Source organism: Cryptomeria japonica, unplaced genomic scaffold, assembly GCF_030272615.1.
Source record: "Cryptomeria japonica unplaced genomic scaffold, Sugi_1.0 HiC_scaffold_89, whole genome shotgun sequence".
In the NCBI taxonomy this organism is placed as follows: domain Eukaryota; kingdom Viridiplantae; phylum Streptophyta; class Pinopsida; order Cupressales; family Cupressaceae; genus Cryptomeria; species Cryptomeria japonica.
Genome location: NW_026728911.1, coordinates 389,994 through 405,000, shown reverse-complemented (window position 1 = coordinate 405,000; position 15,007 = coordinate 389,994). Strand labels below are relative to the sequence as shown.

The following is a 15,007-nucleotide window of genomic DNA, read 5'->3' as shown; positions in this document are numbered from 1 at the left end:
GCATTACATTTTTGCCCAAGCGTCCAGTGGGGTTTCTGGTGCGCTCCGAAGTGGGGTTATTGGAGCGCATCAAAGGTGCGCAATGCTGGTGCGAACCCGGGAGCGCTCCGATGTGTGCTCCAAGGTGCGGCGTGCACGAAGTCCGAGCCCGGTTTGCCCCGGGTGCGCACCTCGCGTGCACCTTCGCCGGGGTGAGCACCTTGGTGTGCAGACCTTGGTTGGGTTGCGCGCCCTGGTGCGCACCAAGGAGCGCTCTGAAGTGTGCTCCAAGGTGCGGCGTGCACGAAGTCGGAGCCCGGTTTGCCCCGGGTGTGCACCTCGGGTGCGCACCTCGCGTGCACCTTCGCTGCGGTGGGCACCTTGGCTGGGTTGCGCGCCTTGGTGGGCACCATGCAGTGCACGAAGTCGGAGCCCGGATTGCCCCGGGCGCGCACCTCCGCCAGGGTGGGCACCTTGGTGCGCACAACTTGCCTGGGCTGCGCACCAGGAAGGGCTCAAGATGGCACCCGCGTTCCGTTTTTTTCACTATCTTTCAGAACGGAAATTTTAAAATCTCGTTTTTTTTTGCCTTTTCTGGAAATTAGTGAAGGCAGCGCATCAAAGGTGCGCAACGCTGGTGCGAACCTGGGAGCGCTCCGATGTGTGCTCCAAGGTGCGGCGTGCACGAAGTCGGACCCCGGTTTGCCCCGGGTGCGCACCTCGCGTGCACCTTGGTGCGCACACCTTGGCTGGGTTGCGCGCCCTGGTGGGCACCATGGTGCGCACCAAGGAGCGCTCCGAAGTGTGCTCCAAGGTGCGGCGTGCACGAAGTCGGAGCCCGGTTTGCCCCGGGTGCGCACCTCGCGTGCACCTTCGCCGCGGTGGGCACCATGGCGTGCACGAAGTCGGAGCCCGGTTTGCCCCGGGTGCGCACCTCGCGTGCACCTTCGCCGGGGTGGGCACCTTGGTGTGCAGACCTTGGCTGGGTTGCGCGCCCTGGTGGGCACCATGGTGCGCACCAAGGAGCGCTCCGAAGTGTGCTCCAAGGTGCGGCCTGCACGAAGTCGGAGCCCGGTTTGCCCCGGGTGTGCACCTCGGGTGGGCACCTTGGTGCGCATGCCTTGCCTGGGCTGCGCACCAGGGCGGGCTCAAGATGGCACCCGCGTTCCTTTTTTTTCACTATCTTTCAAAACGGAAATTTTAAAATCTCATTTTTTTTTGCCTTTTTCTGGAAATTAGTGAAGGCAGCGCATCAAAGGTGCGCACCTCGCTGCCCACCACGGTGCGCAACGCCGGTGGGCACCCGGGAGTGCTTCGAAGTGTGCTCCAAGGTGCTGCGTGCACGTTGTCGGAGCCCGGTTTGCCCCGGGTGCGCACCTCGCGTGCACCTTCGTCGGGGTGGGCACCTTGGCTGGGTTTGCCCCGGCTGCGCTCCGAAGCGGGGTTATTGGAGCGCCGCCTCTTTTTTTGTCGGAGCGTTTGGTGGGGTTTCTCGCATTGGCTCTTCCGAGGCCCGGTTGCCACCCTGGCGCGCACGAAGTCGGAAGTAGGGTTAATTGCCCGGGTGCGCACCTTTGCCAGGGTGGGCACCTTACCTGGGCTGCGCACCAGGGCGGGCTCAAGATGGCACGCGCGTTCCGTTTTTTTCACTATCTTTCAAAACGGAAATTTTAAAATCTCCTTTTTTTTTTGCCTTTTCTGGAAATTAGTGAAGGCAGCGCATCAAAGGTGCGCACCTCGCTGCCCACCTTGGTGTGCTCTGAGGTGCGCACCCGGGAGCGCTACGAAGTGTGCTCCAAGGTGCGGCGTGCACGTTGTCGGAGCCCGGTTTGCCCCGGGTGCGCACCTCGCCTGCACCTTGGCCGGGGTGGGCACCTTGGCTGGGTTTGCCCAGGGTGCGCTCCGAAGTGGGGTTACTGGAGCGCCCCCTCTTTTTTTGTCAGAGCGTTTGGTGGGGTTTCTCGCATTGGCTCTTCCCAGGCCCGGTTGTTGGGTGCGCTCCCACCCTGGCGCGCGCGAAGTTGGAAGTTGGGTTAATTGCCCGGGCGCGCACCTTCGCCAGGGTGGGCACCTTGGTGCGCACACCTTGGCTGGGCTGCGCACCAGGGCGGGCTCAAGATGGCACCAGCATTCCCTTTTTCTCACTATCTTTCAAAACGGAAATTTTAAAATCTCGTTTTTTTTTTGCCTTTTATGGAAATTAGTGAAGGCATCGCATCAAAGGTGCGCACCTCGCTGCCCACCTTGGTGTGCTCCGAGGTGCCCACCACGGTGCGCAACGCCGGTGCGAACCCGGGAGCGCCCCGATGTGTGCTCCAAGGTGCGGCGTGCACGAAGTCGGACCCCGGTTTGCCCCGGGTGCGCACCTCGCGTGCACCTTGGTGCACACACCTTGGCTGGGTTGCGCGGCCTGGTGGGCACCATGGTGCGCACCAAGGAGCGCTCCGAAGTGTGCTCCAAGGTGCGGCGTGCACGAAGTCGGAGCCCGGTTTGCCCCGGGTACGCACCTCGCGTGCACCTTCGCCGGGGTGGGCACCTCGGCTGGGTTGCGCGCCCTGGTGCGCACCAAGGAGCGCTCCGAAGTGTGCTCCAAGGTGCGGCGTGCACGAAGTCGGAGCCCGGTTTGCCCCGGGTGCGCACCTTCGCCGCGGTGCGCACCATGGCGTGCACGAAGTCGGAGCCCGGTTTGCCCCGGGTGCGCACCTCGCGTGCACCTTCGGCGGGGTTGCGCGCCCTGGTGGGCACCATGGTGCGCACCAAGGAGCGCTCCGAAGTGTGCTCCAAGGTGCGGCGTGCACGAAGTCGGAGCCCGGTTTGCCCCGGGTGCGCACCTCGCGTGCACCTTCGGCGGGGTTGCGCGCCCTGGTGGGCACCATGGTGCGCACCAAGGAGCGCTCCGAAGTGTGCTCCAAGGTGCGGCGTGCACGAAGTCGGAGCCCGGTTTGCCCCGGGTGCGCACCTCGCGTGCACCTTCGCCGCGGTGGGCACCATGGCGTGCACGAAGTCGGAGCCCGGTTTGCCCCGGGTGCGCACCTCGCGTGCACCTTCGCCGGGGTGGGCACCTCGGCTGGGTTGCGCGCCCTGGTGCGCACCAAGGAGCGCTCCGAAGTGTGCTCCAAGGTGCGGCGTGCACGAAGTCGGAGCCCGGTTTGCCCCGGGTGCGCACCTCGCGTGCACCTTCGCCAGGGTGGGCACCTCGGTGCGCACACCTTCTCAATGTTTTCTTGCCTTTTCTGGAAATTGGTGAAGGCAGCGCATCAAAGGTGCGCACCTCGGTGTGCTCCGAGGTGCGAACCCGAGAGCGCTCCGAGGTGCCCACGAAGTCGAAAGTCGGGTTAATTGCATTGTTTTCCCCGGGTGCGCTCCGAGGTGCGCAACATCGGCGCGCACCAAGGAGGGCTCCGAAGTGTGCTCCAAGGTGCGCACGATGGCGTGCACCTCTGGTGCGCACGATTCGGAGCTCGGTTTGACCGGGGTGCGCACACCTTGGCTGGGTTGCGCACCTTTTGTGCGCTCCAAGGTGCGCACGAAGTCGGAGCTCGGTTTGCCCCGGGTGCGCACCTTCGCCAGGGTGCGCACCTTGATGCGCACGCCTTGGCTGGGCTGCGCACCTTGGTGGGCGCCATGGTGCGCACCTTTCGTGCGCTCCAAGGTGCGCACGAAGTCGGAGCTCGGTTTGCCCCGGGTGCGCACCTTGGTGGGCGCCATGGTGCACTCCGAGGTGCCCAAGATTGGTGCGCACCAAGGAGCGCTCCGAAGTGCGCTCCAAGGTGCGCGCGAAGTCGAAAGTTGGGTTAATTGTCCGGTTTGCCTCGGGTGCGCACCTTGCGTGCACCTTCGCCAGGGTGGGCGCCTTGGTGCGCACACCTTGGCTGGGCTGCGCACACCTTGGCACCCGCGTTTCCTTCATTTTAAATTTTTTTTTTTTACAATCTCTCAAGTGGGAAATTCTATAATCTCAACTTTTTTTGCCTTTTCAGGAAACTTTTGAATGGAGCGCATCATTGGTGCGCTCCGAAGTGTGCTCCAAAGCTCTCTCCAGCTGCGTGCACCTGCCCCGGCCGCGCACCCGGCCCCGCCCAGCTTCGCTCACCTGTCCCGGGCGTCTGGTGCGGAACCTTAGAGTAAGAAACATCACCGTGCACCTTGGCCAACGTGCGCGACTCGACCGAGCGCGCACTGGCCGAGGTGCACACCGATTTCACCTGGGTGCGCGCGCAGCACCTCGGGCGCACCGGGGTGCGCGCACAACGCCCGGGTTGCACCGTGGCCTGTGTGCTCGGGGCGCCTCGGGTGCGCGCTCGGTGTCGCCCCCGCGCGCGCGGTAGTGCGGGCAGCGCACCCCGGCCCGGCCCGGCCCCGACGAGAACGCAAACGGGCAAAAGGTTTATTCAAATAGCATTGCGACGCCCGGCGAAAAACTAAAAAAGGGTGCAACACCGGGACTTCCCGGGAGGTCACCCATCCCAGTACTACTCCGGCCCAAGCGCGCTTAACTGCGGAGTTCTGATGGGATCCGGTGCACTAACGCTGGTATGATCGCACCCGTTATGAGCTTGTCGCAGTGTGTACTTAGCAAACCGCGACCCACGTGCGAATCCACCCCGGCCACCCACCCCCGTCGAGGTGCACACCCTCCCTCGCGAAGTGCGCCCCGTTCGCCAAGTGTGAGCCCTGCCCGGGTGCGCGCACCTTGCTAGGGCGTCGGGTGTGCACCCGGCCCGGCCTACGTGCGTGCACCTGGAGGGGGCGTCGTGTGCGTGCAGTGTCCCGTCTGCAACGCGGTGCCCACACACCACCTCGGGCGCAACGACCTGCGCTCACATGTGGGCCGAGTGCACCTTGGTGCATGTTCGGGGCGCCTCGGGTGCACGCTCGATCTTGCCCCGGTGCACCAAGGCGCTCGGTTTGCCCCGGGTGCGCACTTGGTGCAAGGTGGGCACCCAAAATAGGGATCAAGCACCAAAACACAAGTTTCGGGATGCAAAATGGGACCCAAGGACCACAAATGCGTTCCAAGACCCATGATGGGTCCACGAGAACAAAAATGTGTTCCGAGACTTAATAAACAAATATTGGGTTTTAGGAGAAGAAACATGCTCTGATGCCCAAAACGAGAATCGACCCCGAAAAGGCCACAGGCCAAAAGTGGGATGCGAGACAAAAAAAAATGGGACCCGAGGACCAAAATTGGGTTCCCAGGTCGAAGACAGGGCAACCGGACAAGAAACGACCTCTAAGGCTCGAAATGAGTCCCGACGACTAAAACTTGACAAGAAGCACCCATCAGGCACCCAACTCGACACCCATGGGATGCCGACCCACCCGGGCTTCCACCTAGCACACCTTGGCACCCACCCACCCTCGCACCCAACCTCGCACCCAACTTAGCACCTTTGAACCCACATTGGCACTCACCCTGACCCTGGCACCTTGGAACCCACATTGGCACTCACCTTGACCCTGGCACCCACCTTTGCACTCACCTTGGGACCCACCCTGGCTCCCACCTCGGCACCCACCCAGACACCCACCTTGGTTCCTTGGCACCCACCTTGGATCCTTGGCACCCACCCCGACACCCACCTTGGCACGCAACTTGGCTACTTGCCACCCACCTTGGCTCCTTGACGCCCACCCCGACAACCACCCCGTGACCTACCCTGGCTAGGGTTGGTGCACACCCACCCTGGTGCCCACCTTGGCACCCACCCTATGACCCACCTTGGCACGCACCTTAGTACCCACCCCGTTACCCACCCTAGGACCCACCCCGTGACCCACCTTGGCCAGGGTGGGTGCACCCACCCTGGTGCCCACCTTGGCACCCACCCATCCTAGCACCCAGCCTGTGACCGGGCTTGGAACCCAACCTTGCACCCGCACCCGTCTTGGCCAGTGTGGGTGCGCACCCATCCTGGCACCCACGTTGTGACACACCCTTTAACCCACGCACCCTAGCACCCACGTTGGCACCCACCTTGGAACCCAACCTAGCAACTTGGCACCCACCCCGTGACCCACCTTGGCATCCACCATAGCAGTCGCCGACTTGGCACCCACCTCGGCACCCACCTTGACACTTGTGGACCCACCTTGCCACTCACCCTAGCATCGACCCATCCTAGCACCCACCCTGGCACCTTTGCACCCTAGCACTCACCCATCCTAGCACCTAACCTGTGACCCACCTTGACACTCACCCTCGCACCCACCTTGGAACCCAACCTAGCACCCACCCACCCTGACACCAACCCTAGCACCTACCCACCCTTGCACCCACCCTGTGACCCATCTTGGCACCCACCCATCCTACCACTCAACCTATCACCCACCTTCTCACCCACCTTGGCATCCACCTTAGCACCCACCCACACTGGCACCTTGGCACCCACCTCGGGCAAGGTGGGTGCACACCCACCCTGGCACCCAATTTAGAACCCACCGAGCATGTTACCCACCTTGGCACCCACATTGCAGCCCACCCTAGTACCCACCCTATGACCCACATTGGCATCCACACCCTAGCACCCAGGCACCTCGACACCCGCCTTGACACCCACCCTAGCACTGAACCTGTGACCCACCTTGGAACTCACCCTAGAACCCACCCACCCTGTGAACCACCTTGGCATCCACCTTAGCACCCACCCACCTTGGCACCCACTCTAGCACTCACCCATCCTAACACCCAACTTGTTACCCACCTTGGCACCCGCCCTCGCGTCCACCTTGAAACCCACCCTAGCACCCACCCACGCAGGAGCCCACCTTGGCACCCAACCTAACACCCACGCATCCTGGCACCCAACTTGTGACCCACCTTGGAACCCACCCTAGTACCCACCTTTGAACCCACTATATCACCAACCCACCTTGGCACCCACCCTATGACCCTCTTTGGAATCCACCCTAGCACGCACCCACCCTGGCACCCACCATGGAGCGCACCCTAGCACCCACCCACCTCGGCACGCACCTCAACACCCACCTTGGTGTGCGCACTGCGCCAACCTCTCAAAGACCCTATGTGGTGCGCTCCAAAGTGTACACCTTTGGTGCGCTCCAAGGTGCGCACCTTTGGTGCACACCGAGGTGCACACCAAAGTGTGCACCGAGGTGAGCACCAAAGTGCACTCCAGGGTGCACACCAAGGCGTGCACCTTTGGTGCGGTCAATGCAAACGAATTCGGAAGTTGGGGTCGATGTCCTAATCGCTGCTGCAGACTACACGTATGAGAATCGGACAAATAGCTTTATATAGGGGAGGTGTTGCGTTTGATGGGTCGACTCCCCTGGTTGTGTGCACTGCACCAACTTCAAAGACCCTGTCTTGTTTAAGAAGTCAAAAGTTGGGGTGGATGTCCTAATCATTGCTGCAGTCTACGCATGTATGAGAATCAGACAAATAGCTTATATAGGGGAGGTGTTGCATTCGGTGGGTTGACTCCCCTGGTTGTGCGCACTGCGCCAACCTCAAAGACCCCGCATAGCAGAAGAAGTCGGAAGTCGGATTTTGGTGAGCACCAAGGCGTGCACCTTTGGTGCGGTCAACGCAGACGAATTCAGAAGTTGGGGTGGATGTCCTAATCGTTGTTGCAGGCTACACATGTATGAGAATCAGACAAATAGCTTATATAGGGGAGGTGTTGGGTTTGATGGGTCAACTCCCTTGGTTGTGCGCATTACGCCAACCTCAAAGACCTTGTTTTCGTTAAGAAGTCAAAAGTTGGGGTCAATGTCCTAATGGCTCCTGCAGGCTACACATGTATGAGAATCGGACAAATAGCTTATATAGGGGAGGTGTTGGGTTTGATGGGTCGACTCCCCTGGTTGTGCGCATTACGTCAACCTCAAAGACCTTGTTTTCGTTAAGAAGTCAAAAGTTGGGGTCGATGTCCTAATTGCTCCTGTAGACTACACATGTATGAGAATCAGACAAATAGCTTATATAGGGGAGGTGTTGGGTTTGATGGGTTGACTCCCCTAGTTGTTCGCATTACACCAACCTCAAAGACCTTGTTTTCGTTTAGAAGCCGAAAGTTGGGGTCGATGTCCTAATTGCTCCTGCAGGCTACGCATGTATGAGAATCAGACAAATAGCTTATATAGGGGAGGTGTTGGGTTTGATGGGTCGACTCCCCTGGTTGTGCGCATTGCGCCAACCTCAAAGACCCTGCATTGCGGATGAAGTCGAAAGTCAGAGTTTGGTGTGCTACAAGGTGTGGTCGAAGGTGCTCACCTAGGTGTGCACCTTTGGAGCACAGGAAAAGTGCCCTCCAAAAGTGCGCACCTTTGGAGTGCACAAAAGTGCCCTCCAAAAGTGCGCACCTTTGGAGCGCAGAAAAGTGCCCTCCAAAAAGTGCCCTCCAAAAGTGCGCACCTTTGGAGCGCAGAAAAGTGCCCTCCAAAAGTGCGCACCTTTGGAGCGCAGAAAAGTGCCCTCCAAAAAGTGCCCTCCAAAAGTGCGCACCTTTGGAGCGCAGAAAAGTGCCCTCCAAAAGTGCGCACCTTTGGAGCGCAGAAAAGTGCCCTCCAAAAAGTGCCCTCCAAAAGTGCGCACCTTTGGAGCGCAGAAAAGTGCCCTCCAAAAAGTGCCCTCCAAAAGTGCGCACCTTTGGAGCGCAGAAAAGTGCCCTCCAAAAAGTGCCCTCCAAAAGTGCGCACCTTTGGAGCGCAGAAAAGTGCCCTCCAAAAAGTGCCCTCCAAAAGTGCGCACCTTTGGAGCGCAGAAAAGTGCCCTCCAAAAAGTGCCCTCCAAAAGTGCGCACCTTTGGAGCGCAGAAAAGTGCCCTCCAAAAGTGCGCACCTTTGGAGCGCACAAAAGTGCCCTCCAAAAGTGCGCACTTTTGGTGCGCACCAAGGCGCTGGTTCGGTCGTTGCAGGCGAGTTCGGAAGTTGGGGTCGATGTCCTGAGCGGAGGTGCAAACTACACAGGTGTCGGAATCGGACAAATAGCTTATATAGGGGAGGTGTATGCTTCGATGGGTCGACTCCCCAGGTTGAGCGCACCGCGCCAACCTCAAAGACCCTACGGTATGGATGAAGTCGGAAGTTGGGTCCGATGACCAATTCGATTAGTAGGTATGCTCATGAGGTCGGAATTTGGGTCCGATGACCTGCCATGTGCAGGAAGGCGAATGTTGACACTGTGCGTTGCAAGGTGCACACCAAGGCGCTGGTGCGGTCTTTTTAGTCGAGTTCGGAAGTTGGGGTCGATGTCCTGATCGGAGGTGCAAGCTACACAGGTGTGGGAATCGGACAAATAGCTTATATAGGGGAGGTGTATGCTTCGTTGGGTCGACTCCCCGGGTTGAGCGCACCGCGCCAACCTCAAAGACCCTACGGTATGGATGAAGTCGGAAGTTGGGTCCGATGACCGATTCGATATGTAGGCATACTCGCGAGGTCGGAATTTGGGTCCGATGACCTGCCACGTGCAGGAAGGCGAATGTTGGCACTGTGCGTTGCAAGGTGCGCACCAAGGCGCTGGTTCGGTCGTTGGAGGCGAGTTCGGAAGTTGGGGTCGATGTCTTGATCGGAGGTGCAAACTACACAGGTGTGGGAATCGGACAAATAGCTTATATAGGGGAGGTGTATGCTTCGTTGGGTCGACTCCCCGGGTTGAGCGCACCGCGCCAACCTCAAAGACCCTACGGTATGGATGAAGTCGGAAGTTGGGTCCGATGACCGATTCGATATGTAGGCATACTCGCGAGGTCGGAATTTGGGTCCGATGACCTGCCATGTGCAGGAAGGCGAATGTTGGGACTGTGCGTCGCAAGGTGCGCACCAAGGCGCTGGTGCCGTCGTTGCAGTCGAGTTCGGAAGTTGGGGTCGATGTCCTGGTCAGAGGTGCAAACTACACAGGTGTGGGAATCGGACAAATAGCTTATATAGGGGAGGTGTATGCTTCGATGGGTCGACTCCCTGGGTTGAGCGCACCGCGCCAACCTCAAAGACCCTACAGTATGGATGAAGTCGGAAGTTGGGTCCGATGACCGATTCGATACGTAGGCATATTGGCGAGGTCTGAATTTGTGTCCGATGACCTGCCATGCGCAGGAAGGCGGAATTTGGGTCCGATGACCGAGTTGATGGCGTGCCATGCGCAGAAAGGCGGAATTTGGGTCCGATGACCGAGTTGATGTTGATGGCCCGCCATGCACAGGAAGGCGGAATTTGGGTCCGATGACCGATTTGAAGGCGTGCCATACGCAAAAAGGCGGAGTTTGGGTCCGATGACCGAGTTGATATTGATGGCCCGCCATGCGCAGGAAGGCGGAATTTGGGTCCGATGACCTGACATACGCATGGAGTCCGACTCGGGGGCCGATGTTCGATTCGATGACTTGCATTGTGGGTAAAGTCGGAAGTTGTGGTCTTTGACCCGATTCGATGACCAGACTTCGGCTGCTTGAGAATCGGACAAATAACTTATATAGGGGAGGTAGTGTTCTCGAGCATCCTCCCCCCGTGCCCGTTTATGTCGATTGATGCTGGTGCTCGACTGGTTGGAGCGCTCGGATGCAAAAATCTTGCACCAGGATTTATCGATTGTGATGGACACGGCAAGTCTCCTGATTGCTATGCAGGAGCTCATCGTGAATCTCTATGCGGCCTTGGTATGGACTCGACCTGCGGAATGGTTCGGCAATGGTAGTCGCTCCAACACGTCCTTGCAATGGCCACAGAGGTGATTCGACTAGAGCTCCAGTCTAGCTTTTGGGTTGCTTGGCGGACTGGTATAGCCGCGATCGAGTTCCGGCCATGAACGTTTTAGATAGCTCTTGGGCTTTCTGGGACGGAAGTCGGAAGTTTGGGCTGTTGTCCGATTTGATGACCATTCTTCGGATGTGTGAGAATCGGACAAATAACTTATATAGGGGACTGTGTTGTCTCACGCAGCCCCCTCCGTGCCCCTCTATCTCGACCGATGTTGGTGCTTGAAAGGGTTGGGATCGCTCGGATTTATAAACGTGCACCACCATTTGTCGAGTGTGAGGGACGCGGCAGGTCTCCTAAATGCTATGCGGGCGCTCTCTGAGAATCTCTATCCGGCCTCGACACAGACTAGTCTTGCTGAATGGTTTGGCACTGGTAGTCGATCCAACACGTCGTTGTTGTGGCCGCCTAGGCGATTCGATTCGAGCCCCCGTCTAGCTTTTGGGTTGCTTGGCGGATTTTGCCCTATCCGCAAGTGAGCTCGGTCCCTAAACGTTCGAGAAACCCGATTGCTATGCGCCGACTCTCTTTCTTGCGAGCCTCCATCTAGCTTTTGGGTCTCTACGGAACGGAAGTCGGAATCTGGGACCGTTGTTTGATTCGACGAGGCAGACTACGGTTGTGCGAGAATCGGACAAATAACTTATATAGGGGAGGTGTTGACTGGAGCATTCTCCCCCGTGCCCCTCTAACTCGACCAATGCTGGCGCTCGAACGGTGGTAGCGCTCGGATTTTCATTGAGCGCCAGCATTGGTCGATTTAGAGGGGCATGCGAGATTCCCGAATGCTATGCGAGGGCTCTAACGGAAATGTCTATTGGTTTCGGTATGGATGCAATTGCGAGTGGTTCGGCAAAGGTAGTCGTTCCGATGCGTCCATGTCATGGCCAAATCGATAATTCGATTTGAGCCCTCGTATAGCATTTGGGTCTCTCGATGTGATTCCGCATTCCAGTCCCTTTGGGCACTGCTTGAGCCGCATCCCAGGGGGTTCCCTTCCCAATAATCTGCCTCGCAACCCGATTGCTATGCGGTGAGGCTCCTCGGCCGCCTCGGAACTATCTGTGTATCAGACGCATCGCGGGATAAGGGGTTGGCAACGGTAGTCGCCCCAAGCGCGTCCGATGCTTGGACCATTCCGAGGCGGCCCTGAAGCCTCTTCCGTCTAGCCGTTGGGTCCTTCTCGCCGCATCCCTCGCCTCGCACCCCGATTGCTATGCGGTGAGGCTCCTCAGCCGCCTCGGAACTATCTGTGTATCGGACGCATCGCGGGATAAGGGGTTGTCACTGGTAGTCGCCCCAAGCGCGTCCGATGCTTGGACCATTCCGAGGCGGCCCTGAAGCCTCTTCCGTCTAGCCGTTGGGTCCTTCTCGCCGCATCCCTCGCCTCGCACCCCGATTGCTATGCGGTGAGGCTCCTCGGCCGCCTCGGAACTATCTGTGTATCGGACGCGTCGCGGGATAAGGGGTTGTCATTGGTAGTCGCCCCAAGCGCGTCCGATGCTTGGACCATTCCGAGGCGGCCCTGAAGCCTCTTCCGTCTAGCCGTTGGGTCCTTCTCGCCGCATCCCTCGCCTCGCACCCCGATTGCTATGCGGTGAGGCTCCTCGGCCGCCTCGGAACTATCTGTGTATCGGACGCGTCGCGGGATAAGGGGTTGTCACTGGTAGTCGCCCCAAGCGCGTCCGATGCTTGGACCATTCCGAGGCGGCCCTGAAGCCTCTTCCGTCTAGCCGTTGGGTCCTTCTCGCCGCATCCCTCGCCTCGCACCCCGATTGCTATGCGGTGAGGCTCCTCGGCCGCCTCGGAACTATCTGTGTATCGGACGCGTCGCGGGATAAGGGGTTGTCACTGGTAGTCGCCCCAAGCGCGTTCGATGCTTGGACCATTCCGAGGCGGCCCTGAAGCCTCTTCCGTCTAGCCGTTGGGTCCTTCTCGCCGCATCCCTCGCCTCGCACCCCGATTGCTATGCGGTGAGGCTCCTCGGCCGCCTTGGAACTATCTGTGTATCGGACGCGTCGCGGGATAAGGGGTTGTCACTGGTAGTCGCCCCAAGCGCGTCCGATGCTTAGACCATTCCGAGGCGGACCCGAAGCCTCTTCCGTCTAGCCGTTGGGTCCTTCTCGCCGCATCCTTCGCCTCGCACCCCGATTGCTATGCGGTGAGGCTCCTCGGCCGCCTCGGAACTATCTGTGTATCGGACGCGTCGCGGGATAAGGGGTTGTCACTGGTAGTCGCCCCAAGCGCGTCCGATGCTTGGACCATTCCGAGGCGGACCCGAAGCCTCTTCCGTCTAGCCGTTGGGTCCTTCTCGCCGCATCCCTCGCCTCGCACCCCGATTGCTATGCGGTGAGGCTCCTCGGCCGCCTTGGAACTATCTGTGTATCGGACGCGTCGCGGGATAAGGGGTTGTCACTGGTAGTCGCCCCAAGCGCGTCCGATGCTTGGACCATTCCGAGGCGGACCCGAAGCCTCTTCCGTCTAGCCGTTGGGTCCTTCTCGCCGCATCCCTCGCCTCGCACCCCGATTGCTATGCGGTGAGGCTCCTCGGCCGCCTTGGAACTATCTGTGTATCGGACGCGTCGCGGGATAAGGGGTTGTCACTGGTAGTCGCCCCAAGCGCGTCCGATGCTTGGACCATTCCGAGGCGGACCCGAAGCCTCTTCCGTCTAGCCGTTGGGTCCTTCTCGCCGCATCCCTCGCCTCGCACCCCGATTGCTATGCGGTGAGGCTCCTCGGCCGCCTTGGAACTATCTGTGTATCGGACGCGTCGCGGGATAAGGGGTTGTCACTGGTAGTCGCCCCAAGCGCGTCCGATGCTTGGACCATTCCGAGGCGGCCCCGAAGCCTCTTCCGTGTAGCCGTTGGGTCCTTCTCGCCGCATCCCTCGCCTCGCACCCCGATTGCTATGCGGTGAGGCTCCTCGGCCGCCTTGGAACTATCTGTGTATCGGACGCGTCGCGGGATAAGGGGTTGTCACTGGTAGTCGCCCCAAGCGCGTCCGATGCTTGGACCATTCCGAGGCGGCCCCGAAGCCTCTTCCGTGTAGCCGTTGGGTCCTTCTCGCCGCATCCCTCGCCTCGCACCCCGATTGCTATGCGGTGAGGCTCCTCGGCCGCCTTGGAACTATCTGTGTATCGGACGCGTCGCGGGATAAGGGGTTGTCACTGGTAGTCGCCCCAAGCGCGTCCGATGCTTGGACCATTCCGAGGCGGACCTGAAGCCTCTTCCCTCTAGCCGTTGGGGCTTTCTCGCCGCATCCCTCGCCTCGCACCCTGATTGCTATGCTGTGAGGCTCCTCGGCCGCCTTGGAACTATCTGTGTATCGGACGCATCGCGGGATAAGGGGTTGGCAGTGGTAGTCGCCCCAAGCGCATCCGATGCTTGGACCATTCCGAGGCGGCCCTGCAGCCTCTTCCGTCTAGCCGTTGGGGCCATCTCGCCGCATCCCCCACCTCGCACCACGATTGCTATGCGGTGAGGCTCCTTGGCCGCCTCGGAACTATCTGTGTATCGGACGCATCGCGGGATAAGGGGTTGTCACTGGTAGTCGCCCCAAGCGCGTCCGATGCTTGGACTATTCCGAGGCGGCCCTGCAGCCTCTTCCGTCTAGCCGTTGGGGCCATCTCGCTGCATCCCCCACCTCCTCGGCCGCCTCGGAACTATCTGTGTATCGGACGCATCGCGGGATAAGGGGTTGGCAGTGGTAGTCGCCCCAAGCGCGTCCGATGCTTGGACTATTCCGAGGCAGCCCTGCAGCCTCTTCCGTCTAGCCTTTGGGGCCATCTCGCCGCATCCCTCGCCTCGCACCCCGATTGCTATGCGGTGAGGCTCCTCGGCCGCCTGGGAACTATCTTCGTATCGGACGCATCGCGGGATAAGGGGTTGTCACTGGTAGTCGCCCCAAGCGCGTCCGATGCTTGGACTATTCCGAGGCGGCCCTGTGGCCTCTTCCGTCTAGCCGTTGGGGCCATCTCGCCGCATCCCCCACCTCGCACCCCGATTGCTATGCGGTGAGGCTCTTCGGCCGCCTTGGAACTATCTTCGTATCGGACGCATTGCGGGATAAGGGGTTGTCACTGGTAGTGGCCCCAAGCGCGTCCGATGCTTGGACTATTCCGAGGCGGCCCTGCAGCCTCTTCCGTCTAGCCGTTGGGGCCATCTCGCCGCATCCCCCACCTCGCACCCCGATTGCTATGCGGTGAGGCTCCTCGGCCGCCTTGGAACTATCTTCGTATCGGACGCATCGCGGGATAAGGGGTTGTCACTGGTAGTCGCCCCAAGCGCGTCCGATGCTTGGACT

General features: G+C 60.0%; 1 non-coding gene across 1 annotated transcript; it reads right to left on the bottom strand.

Annotated features, from left to right (window-relative positions):
- Positions 1-4,407: 4,407 nt before the first annotated feature.
- On the bottom strand, positions 4,408-4,526 carry LOC131864620 (5S ribosomal RNA). The gene has a single exon (XR_009363385.1). It is a non-coding gene; the product is annotated as a 5S ribosomal RNA (ribosomal RNA).
- Positions 4,527-15,007: the final 10,481 nt, after the last annotated feature.